Source organism: Pezoporus occidentalis, unplaced genomic scaffold, assembly GCF_034315485.1.
Source record: "Pezoporus occidentalis ecotype Australia unplaced genomic scaffold, CSIRO_AGI_Poc_V1 ctg160, whole genome shotgun sequence".
Classification (NCBI taxonomy): domain Eukaryota; kingdom Metazoa; phylum Chordata; class Aves; order Psittaciformes; family Psittacidae; genus Pezoporus; species Pezoporus occidentalis.
Genome location: NW_026913426.1, coordinates 708,340 through 730,068, shown reverse-complemented (window position 1 = coordinate 730,068; position 21,729 = coordinate 708,340). Strand labels below are relative to the sequence as shown.

Sequence of the window (21,729 nt, the reverse complement as noted above, 5' to 3'; positions counted from 1 at the left end):
AGCAATTCCAGACTGCACCCATCACAACTCATGGCACTGTGTTGGGGCAGCACTGGCACAACACTGCTCTTAGAGAGCATTCAGGAAACAGGAGGCTCTGCCCAAGAGAGCACAAAGTCTCATCTGCTCGAAAGAAAACCAGCTTTTGGAGAAAGATGTGAAATTGCAGCAGCCAGAGTCGTGAAAAGCCTTGACAAAATATTTAGCACGGAGAAAAAGAGAGCGCTTGCCAATTGCTAAAGCCTTCCTAATTCAGGGTATTAGATGGTTACTGCCACTACTATTAAAGAGACACTGTTTTCTGAGTGATCTATGCAGAGAAGGGCTGGAACACACCTACAGCTTTCTCGTGTTCTTTTAGCTTTGCTAGTAGAGAAAAACATTTCCTCTCCTATGAGACTCAATTGAATAACTAGTCAATTTGGTTAGCAAATAGGTAATGTGTGATTTTGTGCTATAGCCTGTCAATATGTGCCTAGAAAATTCAATAGATAAATCTCTAGGTTTTAGGTTCATCACATGTATGTTGAGGCATCCAGATTTTTTTTTCAATCTATCATGGAGAAACTGTTAAAGAATGAGGATGAGGTTGCAAAAACCCCAAAAGGAATTGGCTTTCCACTGAGCTCCACAAGACAATAGTATCATCTGAGCAACTCTACTACAATTTACTTACTAGAATGAAAAATAACAACAGCTATTCTGGTTGAAATAACCTCTTTTCTCATCGCAGAGACCCATTCCAAGGTCAACATCTACTGTCAAACCTCATGATTAGGCTCATTAAAACTGTCCTATTGAATTTGCTTTCAAATGAGAGTTATTTTTGGTCATGTTCTTACATGGAACTTGCATATCCACAATATGAACATCGGATCCTTCCCCATCCTAAGCCCTCTGTGGTCTTTTTCTTTTGCATTATTTAGGTGGATGATTCTAGCAAAAAATGTTTTTGCTTTTCTACTGGAAGTTTTACATTTGTCACAGAAAAGCATTGCAATAAGATCTCTATTAATATAATGGTTTCTAGGTAGCAAGGAAAAAAAACAAACACTAAACCCACAGCTTCTCTATGGAAAAACCTGGCAGATGTTTGCTTTCTACCCATAACTGTAATGCCTCTAAAAAAAGGAGCATTCCAGTCTTACAAGCATTAACATGGAAAATAAATAGAAGTGGTGAATATGGCACACTGAAGATTACATGTGAGGGACCAGAAACTCAAATCCCTTCTCTCAAGGGACACTGCAAGGGTAATGGGAAGATGCAGAAGCTTTTCCATCTCCAGAATCAGTCCCTCATGGAATATCACCGAGGCAGACAAACCAAATGGGGCAGCATGCGTGGAAAGGATTACTTAGTGAGTATCGGCTGGTGCGAGACACCTACAGACACCCCAGCCCTCAGCCTTGCAAAGGAAGGTGCCAGAAGCCATTCCCGTTTGCGATAAACTAACTATGTATCAGGGATTTTCTTGTTTTTTACAGTTCTTTGCCTGTTTGCAGCCTTGTGGAGGTGGGAAAGGGAGCACGTTGTTCCCGGATGGCAGCCGTGATGCCATGAGATGCTGGAGAGTGCTGTGCCCACCTTATCAGAGGGTCTTAAATATAGCAAATACCAGATTCACCTCATGGGTTTTCAGTAACGAATTAGAGCAAGTGGTCCAACACCATTCTCCCAAGGTGGTATTTTAAAATGAGATGAAATACCGCGCACACACCGGGCTGGGGATGCACAGGTTTTTGCCATACTGAAAGAGCATCATAGCGCCATGTGGGGCAGCAGTTGCCACATGGCATGGGACAGGTTGTGGGGACCACAGGGACTCCCTCCCTTCGGGGATGGGCAGGAGGCTAAAGACAGAAGATGTGATTGCTAAACTTCTAAGCAAACCTGACCAATTGTTGTACAGATATCTGCCTTGCTGAGAATAAGAGACCAGCTGGGTCCAGGCTGCACACACGCACTCCTACCTTCTCCACGCTTGTAGCCTGCAGGGTACCTTTTTTCCTTCCCCTCTTTTGTAGTATAGCCAGCGCTTGTTCCCACAATCCCAGCGGAGGGCTGAAGAAGAAACAAAGTTGGAGACGAAAGGTGAAGTGGATTCTACTCAATTGCTAAAAGCTTGGAGTAATCTGCACTGCTGCAATTCCAGCAGTTGAGATAACTAGCCAGAAATATGCATTTAATATTTCATTTTTTCTGCCTTTTTTCCCCTCCAAGACATTTTTTCCTCAGTGGGGGAGAGAGCTAACAATGACTTCAATTGCAGAATGAAGTTTAAAGCCCAGATCTTTCCAATTCCGCTTATTCCTTTAAGCTATTCCAATCCCCTTTATGTTCTTTCTGCATACACACATCTGTCTTCTTCAAAGCCTTAACCATCTCTGACACACCTGACCTTTCCATCCAAGCGCAATGGTGAGAGGCAAAGAAAAAACCCTTTACCTACAGCAAGCAACTCTTTGTTTTGCCAGTCCCATGCCTGAAAATTTTGCTGCTGCAGGAAGTAAAACAGTGAGCAACCTTTCCTCTGCTTTTGAAAATGGGAACTGTCATCTCTTTGAGAGAAATAACAGCTTATCTTTAGGCTGTCAGACATGACTTAGTTATTAGAGTCGTCTTAAGCAAACGCTACGAGAAGAATTAGGACAGTTGGTGCAGAAGTGTCAAGAGTTCAGAAATTAATTTGACAAGATCTGGGAGATCTCGGATGTGAAGCTTTCTGTGACAGTTGTTTTGCAAATAGTGGAAACCACTAAAAACAAAAATCAGGTGAAACTAGTCTCCATATTCAATTAATAGATGCTACACCCCTTCAACAGCCATTACTCTGATTAGACCCATTCAATGCATGCCAATAAATATAATTTAATCTATTCATGCACATGGAGTTTACCCATTTTTAACTAAAATAGCTGATAAACTTACTCTTTTTGGCAATACTACTGTATTTTTGGCTGCAGTTTACATAAACATCCCTCTCCTCCACTTAGCGAATAAGATCATACATTGCTATATGATAGAGCACATGCAGCTCTGTTTTTGAAGGTTTTGGAATAATTTCTGTATGAAAACTTATTTCTAAAGATGAAGAGAATTTAGGCTAAGAGGAATTATGGCTAATAGATTCTGACCTCAACAGGCTATAATGCAGACTGGCTTTGCACTCAAGTAATATTTGCATCAAGCCTATGCCACATAGCTGTGCTAAACCATACCAATTCATCATTTAAAGAAGCCACTACATCCATTAGTAAATTGTTTCAATAGTTAATTATTAGCAGCATAAAAAGGATGTGATTATCCCCAGCCCAAGTCTCGAGGGGCGCTGTCAGCACATGGATTACACTACTGCAACTCCCATCCAAAGCCATCAGCTTAATGAAACATGAGAAACATTTTCGAAACCAAAGATGCTTTCTCTTGTTAGCCAACAGCTGGATATTGGAGCTGCCAGTCTAGGCTTAGGCAGAGGATAAACAGGGCTCAAATATGAAATATGGCACTGCTGCTGCACACCCAGGCAGCCCACATGGCCACCACCATGTGGTGGTGGCTGGGGAGGAGCTGGCACAAGCCCTCCCTCATTTACCTCTTGCTCCCCAGCATTACTCTGCCACAAGGTCAGTGTTCCTGGCTGAGGATGGGGAAGCTGCGCATCCCCAGGGATCAGTGCCAATTGGCGTGTGGTTGCTAAGCAAGTTCATCAATACCAATTAATCCTGGAGGTGACACCTGCACGTGAGCATGGCCAGGAGCTGCACGTTCTGCAGCTGGAGGACGTGATTAATTGCCATAGCTTCAGCAGCTGAGGTGGTTGGTGCTTCCATCAGCGCTGCAAATGGCAGTGGAAAGTCACCAAGCCAGCTCCTTTCTGCTAGAGACAGATCTGCACAGTCATCTTCAGGGGGGGAATATGAGCTAAATTTAAGGAACTGCTCAGTATAGAAAGTGGTTTTGTTTGACAGAACAAAAAAATACCATAAATCAGTTGATTCCAGTATTTGCTGCAGTTCCTCTAACTGATGATTTGTCTTAGCACTGGGGTTGGCTGGGAAGAGCAGCATTTGCCAGTAAAACTTCTGAAGAAACTCCAATAATTTAATTAAATTCCCTCCCCAAATTGTTTTCTGATGCAAACACATGAAAAATTATGAGTTGACTTTCCAGTTCATTTTGTTCTTTAATAGTTAAACAATGCTGCTTTTTTTTCAGCTGGCATTTTGTCTGCCTGCACCCTCAGTTGTTCCCACCACCATCTTCTTCATCTCTTAACCAGGTAAGCTTCATGTCTGGGCTGCTTGGCAGAAAACTGAGGGCAGTTACTCTGCAGGTCCTCTGGGGCCAGCAGTCACCTCTGCTCAGGTGGCCAAAGGGGAAATGTGCATCTCTCCAGTAGCATCCCAGCAGAGAAGTGATGCACTACAACCTCCATCACCAAAACAATCAAGGAGCCTTACCCTGCATGTTCATGCTGAGGGGGCAGGATCAATAGCTGTAACTAAGTGGAAGGCCAGTAAAATGATCTAAAAAAGAGAATGATAGAAGAAAAAAGACAATTTTTTTTTTTTTTACCTTAGTGTGACGGGTTCTTTCACAAAGGTTTTTCCCAACCATTAAAAAGGAAAACCCAAACCCCCTACCAGTGTGATTTGTTCTGGAGGCAGGGTAAGACAACATCAAATCCCACAAGCAATTTGCAGTGCTCTCTTACAAAGCACAGCCTGGCAATCTTAGCTCTCCGCCTCACTTAAAACAGCATCTCTGTTCCTGGATAACCCCCAAACCCATGGCAATTAATGAATACAAAGCCAACGGGTTGTTGTTTTACTTCCCATTCCCAACACTCACTCTGCATTAGGCTCCATCATTTCACAACTCGCTTGATGTAACACAATGTGGCAGAATGCACCCTGATCCAGGAGTGAACCCTGATGCAATGCAGAATGGATGCCTTGGACTGAAACCGCTCCTTCGTTGCCTTTCCTACCTTTGATCCTCATTTGCTGCTTGTGACAGGCTGTTAAACAAATATCAGTGACAAGGCTTGGTATGCATTTGTTTTTCTGCAGCTTGCTTCCTTTTTGTTCAGCTCTCCGAGCCGAGCGCCTTGTTGACAAATATACAAACCCCATTACCGATTAATGCTTTTAGCCTGGTGTCCTCTCCTCTCTTTACTCCCCAGTGCCAGCTCTACACATTAGCCTGGGTAACATTCAAAGATAATTGTTTTGTTTATTTGTTTGGGGGAGTAACAGCAATCAGACAGGCAAATCCCAGTCCTTACCAATTCTGCTTTCAAATGCAGCCTGCTCCGAGGGGAGCTGGAGAAGCACACACCGCGTTTGCTCAAGGTGAAGCCTCACTTTTCTTCTTTCACTCCTAATTTCTTCCTTCTTTCCACAACGGGACATGTCTGCCAGCACTCAGCGCTTCTGCAGGCTTTGCGCATCTAGAGGCGGGGGTCCTGCAGACTCTTGGTTTGTTTTGTTGCTTTTCAAAGCACACCCTTGTTGCATGCTGCAATACATTGAAAACGAGAACTCCTTCTTGGTAATATACGTCAGCCCCAGCACATGCATTTGGTCAGGATCACACGTGTTTGTGCACAGAGACCTATTTCAGTGCTTGAAGAAACATGTCATGAACATTTTCAAACGCGGTCATTGACTTCAGGTATCTTGATTTCCAGCACAGCTGAAGAAGAGCAATGGTTGAAGGTTGGGTGCTTGGGATCTTTGCAAGCAGGAGACCCATACATCCTATACCCATAGAAATAAGTTAATTCCCTGCTAGTCCTCTGTGGGAGAAACCCCACTTGATTAACACTAAGTGCAGGTGGAGGTAGCACTGCTTGAACACGTTAACATGACTGCAAAACGGAGTGAGCAATGGGTAAGCTTAATTCAGCCTCTTTTCTGCTTCCAGAGATGTAAAGTCTTGCTGAACAGCCGTGACCATGCAGCATGTTAACCGAGGAGACATAAGACACAGTTGGCAACACACATTAGCATCTTCCGCTCTGATAATTAGTTTAGTGAAAAATTATTGCATTATCTGTTCATTTTCACTAGAGACCAATTGCAGTCTTAAAGAAAAAGGAAAGCTCACATTAGGTGCTTTTAATAAGACAATAAACTCTATAGCATTTCCAAACAAGATTTAAAACCCATTCAGCATGTGAGTAATTAGCACAAGTCAGGTTGGAGGCCAAATGCATTATTTAGTAACGGAATTAAATTTGCTTTGAAAGAAAGAAGCCCATTAAAATCCACAAAAACACCTAAGTGTCAAGGCAAGGTATTTAAACCATACTGCAGCAGAAACGGTTGTAGCGTAGTAACAATGCACTGGGATACAGTTCAGGTTTTAGCAAATAGGGACCCAATCCTGTGGTCAACAACAGGGATTTTGCTCCAGCTATGCAGGGAGAAAATCCTACCAGAGCCATATTGCACAGCAGGTGTTCATCTCACAGGCGGGTTGAAATCAATTATCAGCACTGACTGCTGTGCCATTAGGCAAGAAGTTTGAGACCCTCCAAATTACCCTCAGGTTGTCCATATCTGCATCCCAAAGAGCCACTGGAGATAGTTTTCCAGGTACAGAAAGTCCTTCCCCTGCCTTTTTTTTTTCCCCAGGAACATGAGACAAAGCTGTATTTTCTTCCATGCTGTATTTTTAATTTCTTCTTGTAGCATGGGCAAATATACTAATAGTACAAAGGATTCAGAAGGAATAGACTATGCTTAGCAACCTCCAGCAAAACGAGCAGAATGCATTTGACAAAACTTGTGCTCTATAATGAAATTCCTACAAAGCATTTGGTACTTAAACTAGGACAAATTATGCTGTAAGAAGTAGAATATGTAAACGTGGCAAGAAGCTTCATTTTAAATTCTGGCTTCAGAGGGGTTACTTCCAGTTGACAGCAGTGTAAATGAGACCAGAATAAGACCCATGCCTGCCAGCAGGAAGGCAAACCAGGTTTTGTATAGGGAAATATAGAAACATCCCTTAACCAGGTCCACGTGTAGGGCATACTGAGAAAGGAGGTGGATTGTTTGCATCTCTGCCATGAGTGCATTCAGACCATCTCTTATATGACAGCTTAAGAGGCAACAATTTCTGGAGCCAGACTACCAGCTCAAACATGCTAGTGACTTGCCAGCTCATCCCTGCGGTAATTCCACAAGCCCAGCGATGCATGTACCACACATCCACAGCACTAACAGGACCATGATGATTTCCATAACAGTCAGCCAGCAGTGACTAATGGAAAACAAGACAGAGAAGCAAGAAACATGGCAGCTCCCTTGACCCAGAGACTGGTGGCTCTGGGAAGAAGAAAGGATTGCTGCTGATCTCTGGTGTAAGAGTATGAGGTTTCCAAGTCTTGGTGCAGACCCCTCAGCTCTGGGGCTTCTCCCATAGTCATACCTCTCCAGGTCCCTTCTGGAGGCTCACACTTTCACTGGAAATCAGCAGCAGAATAGGGAATTAGTAGAGATTCCTGTCTCTACCCAGTGGGGCTTACATATAAGCATTTGCTGCAGTGATTTGTGCTTCCAGGATTTGGTCATATTCCTGCCTCCCTGGGGTAGCTGTCTACTTTCAGAACCAATTTCCCTGATGGAGCAGGGATATCCACATCTTGCTTTTCTTCCCGTTGGCTTTCCATCCCTGCAGAGAGCAGGGGAAGGGACTGGGTGTTACATAGAGCAGAGTAGAGCCATACACCTTGATCCCAGTGGGATCACTACCTTTGCAAAACACACAAAATGCAGATACACAATTCAAGCAGCCCAAACAGCTCAGGCTGTCAGTGTCTTTACTCGCAGCTTCCAGTCAATCTTACTTACTTCTCCTTCAGTTGTGCCAATAGATAACCCAGCACTGCCTGGGACTCCACTCACTATAACCCTTGCCAGACCAAACCCTGGGCAGGGCTGCAGAAATAGGTTTGTGTGTCCATTGCCAGCCCAGCACAAACAGCTTTTGCTCCAAGTTCACAGCTACACCCAGACACGTGGATCTCTCATTGCAAGGTCTGAATAAAGCTTAAGCACAAAACAGCCTGGCAGTCCTGAAAAGAGTCAGCGATCTAAGGAAAATGGGTTTATAGGTGATGCAGAGCTCTCACAGTTTCTCTCTGAAGCTGCTGAGCCTCTTAACATCTTTAAAACCTAATTTCTCCTCTGGCGTGGCAGTGTTTCAAAAGGTGGCTGCTTCCTAGATGGCAGCTTTGAAAGGTTTAAGACTCCAGGAGAGCCATGACATTAGCAAAGGTCCTACACAACCACTTGTAAAATCAAGCGATTCAGCTTTTGTGAGTGCATTCATCCTCCTTTTAGCTGATCGCCCTTGTTTCTGAGCTGGCCACCGCAGGGAGGAGCCATCCCACCAGTGACACTGAACTCCATGCGCAGCTTTCATGCTCCAGGTTTTCCATCTTGACCCTTCAGGCAACTTCCCCAAAGGCAGCATCATCTCAGGGACCTTCTACTAATAATGTCAAGCTGGCAGCATCTGGACAAGGCAGTGCATGGCGAGACTGGGAGGTCAACACATCCCAGCCAGCACTCCTTTGGCACATCAAGTCAAAGCATCATCTTCCATCTCCCTTCTATTCCTGGGAAAAACTCAGAGATCCACCCAAGTTGGGGTGGCAAAGCTTCAAGCTTTGGACTAGAAGGCACTCATTATGGCCTTAAAAGCATTCCACCAGCCTGGCTTTTCTAGCAGCTAACCTTTCAACAAGGGCCTTGGAAATGTGACAAAAGCAACACGTGGCGAGTTCTTTGCATCAAGAACTCGCGCATCAAGCAAGAGCCCTTTTCCTGGCAGTTGTTGTAATGAGTTCAGCCACTGCATAGCTAATGACTGTCACACACTGAAACCCAACCAGAATACTTGGCTGGAGAGAAAATGCAACATTTCCAGCATCATCTTTATTAAAACGGAGACCTGTGAAGGATTACTTGCATATTATGGCAAACTTCAATGGAAATGGGCCATTACTTGCCTCATTAATATTTGAGGTGTGTTTGAATGCATTATGGCAAAAATATATTGCTTGGGAACAAATTCAGGTAGAAGGAAAAAAAACCCCACAAAACAAATTTCCTTCAATAATGAACACACACTACACGAAGCCATCCTGAGATTCAACCCAATAGGATCAAAGATGAAAAATCCTGGTGCTCTACTTATTTATAAGGCAAAATTATCTATTCATTTAGGAAAAAGTAATCATGCTCAGTTAGACACACCAGACAAGCATATGAAAAGAAAACTGGCTTTGAAGCTGCTCCTGATGGCAAGCCTAGACAGCTCGAGAAGAAAACTCTGCAAGCCAGGCTGTTTTATTATATTTTAAAGTATACATTAGGAAGTCTATTAAAGAAATGGTGTGAATTGCCAATTTTTTGTTGCATAACATTTTTGAATCTTTAAGAGAACATTAATGCAATACAGCTCATTTTGCTGGTACCCACGCACCTCAGTTGGAAACGATTCCCAGCTAAAGGTGTTCCTTATAAATTGGATATTAGCTGTGCTGCTCATCTCTAGATGGAGCATGGCCCACCAGTTTTCCAAAGATTCAGGGTAGGAAAGTTATCTTCCATCTGCAGGGTTTGAACTACCAGTAACTGGTCTAATGTGGGCAGGGGGCACTTGTTACTTACCTCCACAATGCAAAGTCTGAGGAGACCTTGCTGAAGCTAAGGAATTAGTTTCTTGGGACATCAATTTTTTACCACCTCTTCTCATTAAAGCTACTATTAATGGGTGATGAGAAACATCAAACCATGGCCTAATGACTGGGTGAAAACCGAAAACCCTCTCTTTAACGTAAGCTTTGCTGCAGTGGAAGATGGATAGAGGAATTAGCAGCGTGGTTTATCCCCTCAGGAGTTTACCACCTGATTACAGTAGTCTCTAGTTGAAGGCTGGAAGAACTCATTAGTATTTTTAATCAACGCATTCCTCAGCAGGACCATTATTAGTTTCACTGGACCATTTCCCTCACCCTGCTCCTGCTTAAGGGGCAAGACCTTTGATTTTCCTCCACACCTCCCATTTTTAGCCTCACATACATACATATCAGAAGAGCTTTTATTTTGTGAAGACAAGAACATTCAAAATAGCCCTCAAAGCTAACAGATAGAAGCTTTCATTTCACATAAAGCCCTTCACATCAACAAACCCTGCTCCTTCCATTGGGCCCAATACACAGTCCAGCACAGTGAGGTCCTCAGCTACCCAAACAAGCCTGGACCTTGCAGCAGCTGAGAGCACCAGACACAGGGTTTGCTACCTCAGTTTAACTTCTTATTTTCTAGGCAGGAAGCTGCTCTGTAGAGATTCAACCTGCAGCCCCAGCAGGTTCTACTGCACCGCTGGGCACAGCAAGAGAGCTCTGCTGATGCCTACCTAAGAAAACCAGGTTTCAGACTGGGATAACGCAGTTGAAACACAGCAATAATGAGTAAGCAGAGAGAACTCTTACCTGTGCTCCTCCACCCTGCAAGGCTGGGCTGCTGCAGCTCTACCTGACCAGAGCAGAAACCCTTCACAGGTGCCTCATTGATCACTGCACACCTTTTATAGCCCCATCGCCTCCCACCTCCCCAGCATGCATTAAAGGGGCCAAACCCCACCAGAGCCTGCAAACAAACTCAGCAGCCCAGGGGGACCAGAAGGGGTGAGGCCAGCTCAGAACAGGGATAAGCTCAGAGCTGGGAGGATGCAGCAGGCTGAGGCACCTGCCTGTGTGCCTTTGCTTTGCCTTTTCCTCACTAATGAGACCCACTGCTGCGGGTACCCGGGGCAGAGCCTGTGGCAACCTATGGGGACAAGGCTCTCCATATGGAAGTGATGTCTTCTCTTCTTCTGCACGGGGAAAAATTACTGTCCTGCACACATGCATTGCAAAACGCCCTAAAACCCCCCAAAGTAGTTTCCTTCTGCCTGCATTGGAATGCTGCCTCTTGCATGGACTGTGTCAGGATTAGTTCCATCACTCTGTTCTCACATGTGCATTAGGTGCTGGCTATATGAACATCTTAGGAAAAAACAGCAATCACTGAGAAAAATATCTTACATTGAAAGGGTTTACTATGTCCTATTTTCCCAGTTCTTTGCTATGCCTGTAGCTCAAACACTAAAAGCTAACAAACAGACTGTATATATATCTACATATTACAATAGAAATTTACAGTGTTTAACAAACACAGAGCTGTTTCCAAGCTTAGCAAGCACATCTATGGGTAAAGTGCAGTTTTCCCAGCAGCGCCATAACAGATCCTGTGCCAAGCACCCATAAACCCAAGAGCTCATCCCTCACTGCTGGGCTCAGGGTGGACGCATCACTGCCGTGCCTGTACCGAGAAATTAAATGCCTTTAAACTTCTGAGTAATAGCACAGCTGCTTGTGCCAGGCACTCAGAGCAACCTCGTCTGCCACCTTCTGTTCCTGAAAGGATATAACTTCCATGGAAGAACATGTTCCTATTCTCCTTTGGGCAGGCCTGGTAGGTAGGGAATCAGGCAGAGGAGTTTGTGCAATTAGGGGCTCATTTCTGGCTCCCGCACTCCCAGCACAGGAGCCTGGGGTGCAGCCTAGCATATAGATATGGAAAGCAGAAAAAGCACTTGCACTTCAAGGCTCATTTACAAACACAAGGAGACAGATAAATGATGGGTGCCAGCGCCGTGGCTTCTAGCGCAAGAGGCATTTCCCCCAGGTACCTTTGAGGGTGATAGGAATTTCCTTCCATAGAAAGCCCAGGCTGGGTTTGCATTATGGCAATGCAAAATGACAGCTGCACGTGGCTGCCCGGCTAGACACTCAGTTGCCTTTAGCCATATTGATGAATCACAATGTTTGCTTCATGATGGACTTGCTTAACCAGGCAGGAATAACCTCAGGTACCCAGGAAGGCTGTGTTATGTTTGCCATGGGGACATGAGCTGCTCCACATAGCTCCATGTGGCTTCCCAGGAAAGCAAAACCCAAAGTGGCATTTTCTCTGTCCCCAGACTTGTGACTGAAGGGATAAATGAGGAAAATCAAGAACAATGACAGCGCAACAATGGCAGCAAATTGGGTTGACACTCTCTATGCTTCTCAATTACTCTGTACAACTGCTAATTGGAATAGTTCCTTTCTGAGGCACAGTCAGCACAAATCTTAAAACCCGAGATGGTTTTTCTTTCTGTGCAAGCCATCTGTCATGCTAATGTACCTTATTGCTGAGAGTTGATGCTTGGTTTGTCTTCCTTTAGCACCATTACCAAGAGCGAGTGCTATGTCTCTCCTCCATGGATGATGGTCTCTGTACAGAAAAGAGCAGCTTTCCCCATAGCCCAAATCTGTGTGCCGCACAGGGGTTATTAATATTAAGGGAACTGGGTGCTATCCTGCGCCAGGAGCCTATACACCTCAGAGTTGCTCTGAAGATGAGTTACAAATGAGAGCCTCAACTGATGCTTCTCTTTCCTGGAGATTGATTTATCCTGATACCTATGACTGCATCTCAAAGTGCATTTAATGATTCATTCCCTTGAATAATGCAAGCAGATATTGAAGAGGTCTTCAGCTTCCTGAGATAGCCTCTTTTAATAACAAAAACCATTTTCATTTGTTTTCTCTTCAAAATAATAACAGGAAAACCCCAGGGGGATTCTTGGTCTCACACATCCTCAGCTTCTAAGGAACAGTTTGAGCACTTTCCTCTCACTGAGCCGCTGGTAGATGTGGGAGGATGCGCTCATCTGCCCTTGAACATGATGGACATTTTCTGTCCCATCTTCCCTCCTCCAACCTTTGTCAGGTAACTGAATCAGGTCATTTCCCTTTAGTCTTCCTGTCCCAGGCTGTCCATGTTTAAGCAGGAGCATCTCACCTTTAGCTGCCCAGTGTTGCAGCCTGGCTGATGCAAGGCAGCTTTTATTAGGGCAGTATTTACTGAGGGGTCAATTCTGTCCACACCGAGGCATTCAATTCTTATCAGCAAAAATCCATGTGTGATGTGTAGCTGTATCCCCGAGGTAGTTGCAGAGGCCATGAAAATCAAATCCCAGCTGTCAGAAATCACACCAAAGAGGTGTTTATTGACACATCTCTTTTGCCAGACTAAAAATTGCTCCATTACTAGGTGATAAAGTGCTTATCCTTGAGCTATGGACCTAGAGAAGGGCAGGATATTCCTCATGGCAAGCCCTTTCACCTTTGGGGCATTTGCTCCCATTCTGCTTTCCCATATCCAACAGTGCAGACATTGAGAACCCTCAATGTCTAAGCAAAGGCAGGGGTGTGCTAACTTCTTGAATATCACAAAAGCAGCATTTCTCCAGAGCAGGCAGTGCAGGTACACTGAAGCCTTCAGGAATCACATATGACAGCATCTGGCGCCTGGAGCCTGACATCAGTGTGTCAGCCTGGGTTTGCTGCCAGACTTGGTGCTCAGAGCAACCAAGGGGTGGAAAACACAGTACAAAATCCATTATTCAGCCCCAAGATGCCCTCCACAGTATGTGGGACAGAAGGGAAGATGTGCTGGTGTCGGTGAGACCACACATGCAGTGGGTTATCAGGCTTGCAGGAAAGCTTTAACCTGGGTATTTGCATGTTTTTGCTGCTACATTCCAGAAAGCTTTGATTCCTCTTTTCTGGCGCTGGTGCTGGCCCTTCCCTCCTGCTCCTCTGTGCTGGTTTAAATGGCCCCTTTGCATCTGCACTTTCTGCTTCCCTTTTCCACACTCTTGTTTGGCTTTGTCTGCTCAGAGGTTGGAAGAAACCTTAAAGCTCATCCAGTTCCAGCCCCTGCCATGGGCAGGGATACCTTCCATTAGAGCAGGTTGCTCCAAGCTGTGTCCAACCTGGCCTTGAGATCCTACAGATGGGGATCATGCTGGCATCACCAGTGATCCAACCTTCACTTGGACTTTGCATTCTCAGCTATGTTAATTCCTTTTCTGCTCTCAAACAGTATTTTCCATACATATGTTTTTAGCTGAGCCTACCCCGGCCTTTGATGATTTTTCTTAATATTAAAAACATGTTTGCTCTGTCAAAGTCCTGATAGTTTGTGGGAGCTACATCAGAACAAGGACTCTGAGCTTTGCTTTTACCCTTTGGAAAAGGAAAACACTTAGCACAGAAGAAGCACAGTTTCTAGACGACAGCATCATCGCTGCCCTCTAGATGCTTTCTAGAGGAGCATCCTCAGCAGCCTCAGCTCACAGGAGCTGACAGCGGGGCTCGGTGTCACTGAGGAGCCTTCACAGCATCGCTGGCGATGGGAAAGGCTCCCGGGATTCACAGCCAGCCTTCCCAGGCTGCTGTTCCACCAGAGGAGCAGGAGAGGGCGTGCGGAGCCAGCGCCGGGGCCGGACCCCGGGGAGCCCCTTTCTCCTCGGGAAGGGAGGACGGTCGGAACGTCTCTGTAACAGCGCTTCAGCATCCCAAGGATGAGCAGCTCAGGCTGGAAACTGCTCCACACCCTCGTTCTGCAAGATTCTTAACTCAAAACCCCCAAACCACTCCCCTTCTGCCCCAAAATAACTCACCCAACAAAAAACAAAAATCCAAAACCCAAACCAAACCACAGCCACCCCCCTCCCAAACCCAACAAGCAGATGAAAGTGTTCAGAAACCCACAGTTCAGATCCTCTGGTTTTCAGCGTTTCAATGAACTTTACAACCTGTTGTATTTTTCATGAGGGACAAACGGGTGGGGATTCTCCTGTGGCTGTTATTTAATGTATTTTGTCATTCTCAGTCCCTGCCTGGACCAAACGCAAGCGCTGGAGCTGAAAATGTTATGCACACCGGTGCCAGGCTCGCTCAGGCTGCTGCCTGGTGATGAGCCTTTCCCCTCTCATCCCAGCTCTGAGCTGGGCACTTGGCATCCAGGTACCGTGATGCAGTTTGCAAGGGAGAAAACAAATGTAATGAATTTTTGGTGCTGAAAACCAGCATAAGCTGGGCAGGGAGAACAGGGATCATGCTGAAACCCTGCTTTGTTCACAGCGTCCGGCTGCCGGCAAGCCCACAGGCAGTGAGATGCATTGAGCAGGGGCAGGCAGGAGACCGTGTGCCCTGAAGCCAGAGGAAAGGCTGGTTTTATCCCACTTTTCACTGTAGCTCTTGCACAGAACCTGTCTGGAGAAAAATCCTTTGTGATGTTAGGGGAGGGAGGCCCCAGCGGCTGTTCAGCGATGCTAGGTGCTGTCCCACAGCACCAGGATAAGCACACTACAGATGGCTCAGTGAGCACTACCCATCACCATTTGGAGCTGCTGAGCTCCTGCAGCTGCGGATGTGAGCACACACAGAACCACTGTGGAGCTGATCTCCTTGCTGTAGTTACTGGGGAACCATCCTGTCTTAAATATTTCAATCCATGCGGCTTCCCTCAGCCTTGCTATTGAAGATCCCTCACGTCCCTCCAGATGAGCACTTGAGCTGGCCTGGATCTGATGCTGGCTGTCAGGAGTGTGACCTGCTGCCGAGGGGGTCTTTGGGCTGGGGAGCTCTCTGCTTCCATTTGGATCATGAATATTTGATGCAATGAGTGCTGCAGCTGGGATGCCGCAGAAGCCACTGATCTTCCCAAGCCTGCTGCCGAGCCTCACTGTGTGCCCAGGACATGGTGAGCAGCCCAAGAGCCTCAATGCCAGCACTGCTGCAGTGCCAAAGCTGAGACCAGGAGCTTCTCTTTAACAGTTTCAAGTTTTGATTGAATCCTGTCCTGTTCCAGCCTCCTCCAGGCCTTCTGTGAGGACCCTCATGTGAAGAGTCCTCTTGTGTCCAGTGTCTTCCGTGCTGTAACCCGTGGTCTCTGGTGTTTTAAATAGGTGGTGCTTTGCTTCAATTTCATTATGAATTGTGAAAATTGTTACTTTGGGAGTATGAAATAGGAACCATACTTCCTAAGGGTGCCTTACCTTCCACCCTTCCCATGGGTTACACCACTAATGGAAAGCCATTGCCCCTAGGGTGAGATGTGAGGATGCCCTTCAACACGTATGAGGGCAATGAGCAGACAGAGAGAGGTGCCTGCTCCTTTGAAATCCTGGGGAAGAATTTGGAGATGCAGAATGAAATGGCTTTAAATGAAATAGGCTGGAAGAGCAGGTGATGGGAAAACCTCCTCAGCAAGAAGCCCCCAGTGTCACAGGTTAGAGACCAGCCAGAAGGTCATACAGGATGGTTATAGGGTTGGCTGATGGAAACATGAGTTGGATTAACGGCTTCAACTTCAGACATCCCAGTCTGAAGGTCTCTCAGCCTCACTAGGACGGTGAAAGACAAAGATGCACATCATTTACGTGCCAATCTTTTAATTGATTTGCCTAAACAGGCCCTGACCATTCCAAGTTTTAATTGTTACTCTGAGCTAAATGAAACCTGGTTTATTTTCAAGCCTCTTTCCTGACATCTTAAGAACCCAACCAAACAAAACCCAAAGACCCTCAAGCAAATAGGACAGGTTGCCAGATCTATTTTCACAGTACTTTAAACTGCATTTCAATCTTCCTAACCTCTTGTTTCCTGTGCAGCTCCAGCACAGAGCAGGAAAACAGTTGTCCCTTGCAGGCTGGAAAAGGGTGCTGTGCATGGAAAGGACAATTCTACCCCTAACACAATGAGAAATAACCAACTGAATGTCCCAGCTGAATGGCATTACCTGGAATAAGGACAGACCTGGTTAAAGAGAGGAAATAGAGTTTCTTCCCACCCATTAATGACGCACTGTTGCCTTTAGAGGAGGCATTGGTCAGATCCCATGTTTGGCGCAGCTTGGGCTGGGTTTGGTGCTGTGAAACCCTCCTTGCACACCCCTCTTCAGGAGCTTAAGCATCACCTTCCAACCTTCCTTCTTAAACAAAGGCCAGCTGGACCTACTCCCATTTTTCCCCCTTTTATTACAAATGAAGCACCAGAAAAATAGGAAAATGCAGTAGAAAACCCAATTTTTCCTAGCTCTCTTTTTTTTTCCCTTCTGTCTGTTTCAAGCTCCTCATTTTTTGGTGGTGCTGGTCCCTAAGGCAGCCCTGACATCCCTCTTAGCAGCAGTTTCTATAAGCAGCTCCAGTTTCTGTTGCAGTGGTAACACACAGCCCCGCAGCGGGGAGGGAGCATCCTGCGAAGAGGAGCTCAGTGCTCATCGCCATGCAGTGTGAACCAAACATTAAACCTCCAGAAAGCCACATTATTAATGATCTGTATGCGTACTAAAGGCAACTCGTTTCCTCCAAAGTTCCCAAAGTACCAACGTGCCAATCAAGAATACAGTTCCTCTTTTATAAATAGGGAAACTGAGACAGCCAAACTGAGATAGCCGCAGGCTGCAGTCCCACACAAGCAGTGGGTCACTGTGCAGGGTAGTACCTCTCAGCCCCAGCAGAAGCTGCTCTGATTTGCCCCCCCAAAACCAGCCTGGACCAGATGAATGCCTGGATATTGCTGATTAACCCATGGTTAGGTACACACCAGGAGAGCAGCTAATGGCTTTGCCATTGTACTTCAACACCTCCCCTTGTGCAAGTGATTCCCACCTTGCTCAAGAGCCTTTGGAGAAGGATAATTGGTAGATTCGGGTTGGGAAAACACAGATATACCAGAGCTGATGGCAGGGGGCAGGAAAGAAAAAGCCCCCAGGAGTGTGGAGGTGGCAGCGTTATAATCTCAGGCTGTCATTGGTTTAATGTTATTAAATAACTTCTTTAAATAGCAGCCATAATTATTCCTATATGGAGCTCAATCTGGAGAGCTCTAAGCATTTTCTTTCACTCGTCTCTTCCTTCACTCTGCTTTTGGGCTCTCAGGCCGGTGGTTTGGGTCTCTGTGCCCATGGCAGAGGAGCAATGGACCTGCCGGTCCACAGCCAGGCATCAGCCCTAACCCAGTTTCACCAGACTCAGCTCTGTCAACATGAACATGGTTTTTCGTTGCATTTTTAATTGTAAAAATGAATTTAGATGAATAAAACACAGCTCAGTTGGGGATATGACCTACTTTCCATGGGATGATAAACCAATAGTAGGTTTGTCTTTTGATTCCATTTATTTCAGCTGTTCTAAGTCAGACAGAGTCGCTGAAGCAGATCAATAGGAAACCCACAATGCTTTTTTCTGTAAATAATCACATTCTGATTGAAGTGATGGGGAGCTGCTCCATTTCCATGGTGAGGCCTCTAACCTTCAGATCAGCAGAACAGTTTTGGCAGTACATAATTTATACGGAAATAAATAATTTGATGGGGATTTTACGTGTACATGTTCTGCACTAGAGAGACTTTCTCTGTTTATCTAAATTATGAATAATAATGCTAAATAATATATAATCCTATTGTCCTGGACAAACATGGATCATTCCAAAGTTCGTTAAGCGCAGCAGGAAATGGGGATGCTCTCTCAAGAAACAGATCCTGTAATTCCTGCTAAAATAAACCACAGTTTGGTTTTCAAGGGTGAATAAGAGCTTTTACTCAGATGTTTGAACTTGTCTAGTACGAAGCAAGGCAGCTTTCAAAGATGTATCATTTCCATGCAAGATGTTGGCTGGGCACTGTGCAGCCTTGGTAATTGCCAGGGATGCCTCACTTATCCCCTCGCTTCAGCAGCCTTTGATGAGCTGAGTTGGAGACATTAAACCAGCATTAAGGCCCACACAGCCCTCAGTTATGCTAAATCTAAATATCATAGATTTACTTATTAAATATAGAGAAATGAGCAGGGCCTGACCTGCACTGACATGACAGCACGCTGAGACTTAAGACACCGCTGCTCCTTGTCATGTGCATGACACTGGCAGTGTCCCCTGGCTTCAGAAGCATCCCCACAGAGGTGAAATCACCTGCAGAGCAGCTGAGTGACATTTCGGCACTTACTCAAATTAGCTGTTATTAATTAAATAACACCTTTCAGTGTTCTCAGCAGCTTTCCCCCTGAAGCTGCAGCGGGAAGCTGGTGTGCGTCAAGATGCCAGGCAGATGTGAGAACCTCGGGGTTAGATTTTCATGGACATGCACCTCATTAAAGGTGTTATCACTATAGAAATGTATGCTTATGTCTCTTTACCATCTCCTCTTTTGTGCCTTCCAGCTCCTCTATCACAGAAACCCGCTACCAGGTGCTTTTAAGCATCCCCACAAAGACAGACCTGGTTCAGCAGAGCTTCACTGCCCCTTATTTTGGCTCTGTTTTGGATCCTGCTGGAGTCTACGAGATTTCAACATCTGCCTACACACTTTGTTGGCTAGAAATGGAGAGCTGAAGCTCAGGTCTGATTTGTCTACGTGCACATTTACAGGTGCTGGGTGGTAGCTGGGACTTGTGGGGACAGGGACCTTGCTCCAAAATGAGCAGTTTAAATGGAACCCCGACACGCTGGCTCTTGCGGCCAAGGGGGCAAACTGAGCTGCATCCCTGGGAATGGAGAGGGGGGGGGCTTGGGGATTTCTGAGATGGTTTGATTAAAAACACCAGACAGAGCCTGAAGAAAACCACGGTACAAAGTGCTCAGGGCCTGAAAACATCCAGGCAGAGCCAATGTGTTCCTCAAACACAGCCCTTGGGATAGGAGTCTGCAAACACAGAGGAGTGGGACTAAACTTCTGATTGAAATACTGCTTTTCTGGGTTGTAAATGGTAATAATAATAATAATAATAATAGTAAAGAAATTTTTCCCCTACAAAGTTTGTTAGAAGACTGAATTGACCAGACTCAGAGGAGAAGAGATGTGAAAACGGAAGGGATGTTGGCACAGTGATGCTATACACTTACCACAGCTGCTGCAGTAATGGGCACCAGGCTACAACACAGCAATGCTGACAGTGTCATCTCCTCTTCATCCATCTCTGTTGCCACTAGAATCATCTGTGACACAAGGCAGTGTGACTGACAGGCTACAAGCTCTCCATGCTTCACCCGCAGGTACATGAGGGCCCAGCACAGCAGTGTGTTCAGCATTGCAGTGCCCATAACCAAAATCAATGTGATGACCTGGGCACTTATTTTGCTAATCCCACACTTTGCAGCCATGTGAAAGGCCTGTTGATGGATAGTCCCACACTATCCAGAGCCACCTCTCCTTTCCTTTCAAGTGTTACATCTAGGGGCTTGGTTTGCAATTAAAGATACATGGGGTAGTCTCTGCAGCCATCACCTACTCATTATAACTGCCACAAACCAACATCTAAGGTATATAAAACCTTACATGAAGATAAAGCAAAGAGGCGGCTCTTCCCTTCCTGTAATCTTCTGTATCCATGGGAACAGCAATTTGATATCTACATAGCAATGACAGACAGAAACCCTGCAGTGCATGAAGGACAGGTCAGGCAAGGACCCTCACCATGGCAGGGCATGTGTGATGGCACACACTGGGGTGCTGTGAGCACCCTGCTCCCCAGGCAAGGGGCCACAGCTTTAATGTGTGCAGGACAGCCATGGTGCAGCCTATTTGCAGAGAAAATTTAAAGACATAACATGGTTCTTAGGGAGAAAGAGCTGACAAGACAACCTGGCCCATGCAGCAAGGGGTGCTGCAGCAGGGCGAAGGGGACCTCTAAAAAAACCCCTAAAATTGGGCAAGAAAAGTGAGGAGGGAAAATGCTGTTTTTTCTAGTTAGGTTTGACTATCGGCCTTTTGTGGTGGGGAAAAAGAACTGGAAGTAAATAAATAAATCTCATAAGGAAGGAACAAGAAGAGAATAAATATCTCTCAGCTACTTCTCATTAGTGGAAGAGTGTTTACTTGGGTGAATATTTTGCCTTCTCACACAGCATCCCCACCATGGGCATGCCAGTTCTGCTCAGCTAACAAGCTACCAGCAGGTGGGAATAAGGCTGTTTAATTTCTTCGCACACCTTGAATAGCCCATGGGGCTCACTCACATTGGGGAAAATGAATATACAGCCCTGACAAAGAGTATTACTAATGCAGCACAAGGACTTGCAAGCAGAGCACTGTGTGCTGGAAATCCCCAAACTGCACACACTGCTCCTGAGTCAGTTCTTTATACTGTGATACGTGGCTAAAACCCATCCTTACAAAATAACTTTGAGTCTTGCCTGCCCAAAGCTGATGAAAGGGCGCAGATCCTCAGTCCTGTGTCTATGAGAAGCAACAGTAAGGTTCATATGGTTCATTCCCAGCTGCAGGGATGTGCTCTCCCCCTGCCCTCCTGTGCTCCATGTCATCCTCCTGGGCAAGAGCAGAACCAGGTTGCCCCAGAACATCTGCCCAAACCTCAACTCACCACAGCAGCAGCTTCACCAGCAGCCAAAACAGCTCATCAATGCTCTTGTTCTGCATCCCTGCAGGGAATAAGATTTATATGTATATATATGTATGTGTATATATATATATGATTTATATATATATGAAGTGATACTTTTTCCCCAGTGCAAGAAAGGACTCTGGAGCCACAAGCTGCTCCAGAAGCAACTGAGAGAGAACATGACCCCGTACAGCCTTATTATTTCTAGCTACTCAATTACTGCCCAAGATTGGTCTCTAATGAATCTAATGCATCCATACCTCATGATTCAATTAAGGGTTTCAGGACAATCCTAACTAATGAGCAAATGGAGCCTATTCCCACCAGGGTCCCATCACAGCTGGGGCCATGGGAATGACAAGGTGTAAGGTGCAATAAGGAAAGCACATCCTGGGGATGGGAGGGAGATGCTGGAAGAGAGGAGCT

The 21,729-nt window shown here is 45.7% G+C and overlaps 1 long non-coding RNA gene across 2 annotated transcripts; it reads right to left on the bottom strand.

The window, feature by feature from the left end:
- Window positions 1-1,483: 1,483 nt before the first annotated feature.
- On the bottom strand, window positions 1,484-10,579 carry LOC134160518 (uncharacterized). Of its 2 annotated transcripts, none has more exons than XR_009963579.1 (3): window positions 10,517-10,579; window positions 4,855-7,686; window positions 1,484-4,529 (listed from the first exon to the last, which is right to left on the bottom strand). It is a non-coding gene; the product is annotated as an uncharacterized LOC134160518 (long non-coding RNA). The 2 variants fall into 2 exon arrangements; XR_009963580.1 differs by having other exon boundaries at window positions 1,484-4,504.
- Window positions 10,580-21,729: the final 11,150 nt, after the last annotated feature.